This window comes from Triticum dicoccoides, chromosome 6A, assembly GCF_002162155.2.
Source record: "Triticum dicoccoides isolate Atlit2015 ecotype Zavitan chromosome 6A, WEW_v2.0, whole genome shotgun sequence".
Taxonomy (NCBI): domain Eukaryota; kingdom Viridiplantae; phylum Streptophyta; class Magnoliopsida; order Poales; family Poaceae; genus Triticum; species Triticum dicoccoides.
In genome coordinates, this window is record NC_041390.1 from 90,295,939 (window position 1) to 90,299,010 (window position 3,072).

Here is a 3,072-nt window from a genome sequence, read left to right on the forward strand (position 1 = left end):
CGCTCGTGCGTCATCTTCATCGTCTCGCCATACCTCCTCTAGTGTTCGAGTTTCATCGTCACAATGGCATCAATGTCTTGGTCATCCTACAAATAATGTGGTCACTTCCATTGTTCGGAGTCATGAACTTCCATGTTTTAGTTCAAATAATTTATCATTAGTTTGTGATGCCTGTCAGCGTGCTAAGAGTCATCAACTACCTTATTCTACTTCGTTTCATATCATTACTGTACCTCTTGAATTAATACATTCAGATGTTTGGGGTCCCGCTCTTGCCTCGTCGGGAGGGTACAAGTATTATGTTAGTTCTATTGATGACTATACGCGCTTCACCTGGATTTATTTGCTTAAACACAAGTCTGATGTTGAGCAAGTTTTCTACAACTTTCAGGCTCATGTCGAACGCCTTCTGAATTATAAAATCAAGGTCGTTCAGTCCGACTGGGGTGGTTAATACCACAAACCCCATCGCTACTTTCAACGCACATGCATCTCTCACCGATTGTCATGTCCATATACCTCTCAGCAGAACGGTATTGCCGAGCGCAAACACCGACATTTGGTTGAGACCGGCCTTGCCTTGCTTGCGCACTCCTCTCTTTCACTTTGTTTTTGGGATGAGACTTTTCTTATGGCATGTTACCTCATCAACCGTATGCCCACTCCGGTTCTCAACAAGGACACCCCTCTGTTTCGTCTGTTTCATGTTCAACCCAACTAGTCCTCCCTTTGGATTTTTGGGTGTGCTTGTTGGCCTAGTCTCCGCAAGTACAATGCTCACAAGCTTGAGTTCCGTTCCAAGATGTGTGTCTTCCTTGGCTATAGTCCTTTGCATAAGGGCTATAAGTGTCCTGACCGTACCTTCGGTTGGATATACATCTCTCGTGATGTTGTTTTCGACGAGACTGTGTTTCCTTACTCCCTACCCAGCGTCTCAGTTGATCCTGCTTCTCTTGAACATGCCCTCACTTTTCCCTCTGATGAACCGGTTCCGGATATCCATGTGCGTAAATATGACGTGTCCTATTTGTCACCTAACTTGTCCTCTGCAGGTGCTATTGCTTTGAGTTCCCCTCAGGTACATGTTGTTGCTCCGCCGCCTCCTGATGAGCCCGACGTGCATGCTCAAGACGTGCATGTCCCGCCGCCCGAGGCAGGCGCGGCTGCCTCGCCAGATGGCGCGACCGTGGATGCGGCTGGGTTGCAACCCTCGCCCGGTGCGTCGCTCGGGCCACCACCTTTGCCTGGGCCGGTCCAGCCCACCGTCGTCTCTCGGCCCGTGTTGCCTCATGGTGAGGTCTCCTCAGCCGCGACACCCTCGGTCGAGCCCTCGTCGCCACCGTCTTCTCCTACTGGCGATGCATCTCTGGTGCATGCTATGGTTACACGCCATCGTGATCATATGCGCAAGGAGAAGTCTTACACTGATGGCACGGTTCGGTATGAATCTCGCCGCCGTGCCTTCTTCACCGCACCAGTTTCCCATCGTGATGCTCTGGGTGAACCTGCCTAGCATGCCGCCATGTCCGAGGAGTTTGCTGCTCTCTGTCACACTAACACCTGGGTCTTGGTGCCTCGGCCACCTGGTGTTAATATTGTGAGCTGCAAGTGGATTTTCAAAACCAAGCATCATTCGGATGGGTCTGTTGATAAGCATAAAGCTCGTCTTGTTGCTCGCGGTTTCACTCAACAGCATGGGATTGACTATGGAGATACATTTAGCCCGGTGGTGAAGCCTGCCACAGTTCACTTGGTTCTGTCTCTTGCTGTGTTCCGTGGTTGGAGCCTCCGACAGATTGATGTGAGCAACGCCTTTTTACATGGGTTCTTGGCCAAAGATGTGTATATGCAGCAGCCACCCGGGTTCGAGGATGCCACGTATCCCTCTCATGTCTGCAAACTTCAGCGATCTATTTATGGTCTCAAGCAGTTGCCCCGTGCCTGGTATGCTCGTTTGAGTCAGCGCCCTTCGCAACTCGGTTTCGTTGCCTCCCAATCAGATGCATCTTTGTTCATCTTCTCTTAGGGTGCTATACAGATATACATGCTGGTGTACGTTGATGATATTGTGATTGCTGGCTCTACCCCCGCCGTGGTGGATCGTCTTGTGCAGTCGTTGTCTGCTAGCTTTCCCATCAAAGATTTGGGTCACCTCGAGTACTTTCTTGGTTTGGAAGCGTCCTTTCATTCAGGGGGCATGACCTTGACGCAGAAAAAGTATGCTTTGGACCTTCTTCACCGCGTCAACATGGAGAACTGCAAGGCCACTTCCACTCCGCTTGCTACATCCGAGAGTCTCTCACGTCATAGTGGTGCACTACTGGGTAGAGATGACTCCTTTCGGTATCGCAGTGTGGTTGGAGCACTTCAGTATTTGACCCTCACTCGTCCTGATATCTCCTTCGCAGTGAACAAAGTGTGTTAGTTCCTGTCTCAGCCAACGGAGGATCATTAGGAAGCAGTCAACCGTATTCTGAGATATGTCAAAGGTATGCTAGACATGGGACTACAGATTCGTAAGTCTAGATTTACTAGAGTGAGTATATTCACTGATGCAGACTGGGCAGTCTGTGTTGATGATAGGCGCTCTACTGATGGTTTTGCTATATTTGTGGGACCCAATCTTGTATCTTGGAGCTCGAAGAAGCAACCCACGGTCTCGAGGTCAAGCACCGAGGCAGAGTATAAGGCATTGGCCAATGGCGCGGCTGAAGCCATTTGGATAGACTCAGTTCTCACAGAACTTGGAGTCCCATGGCAGCGCACTCCTATATTGTGGTGTGATAACTTAGGGGCAACTGTAACACTCCGGACACACCCGCCGGTAGTCGTTACTCCTGGCGGGATTTAGACTGGCCCCGCAGATCAATACTAGTCTTTTCTGCGCACTTTGTCCTCACTCGTGCGCACGTTGCCCGAGGTTCGCTAGAGAATATGGGGTCGCTGGAGTAGAGGTCGCCGGGGCCGGAGCTCGGAGGTCGAGGAGGAGGTGCGCCGGCGACAGGGGAGTCCGGACGGCGGGGCGGCGCCCCCTGCGACGGCTCCTCTGCGGTGGCGGCGAGAGGCGCCGCG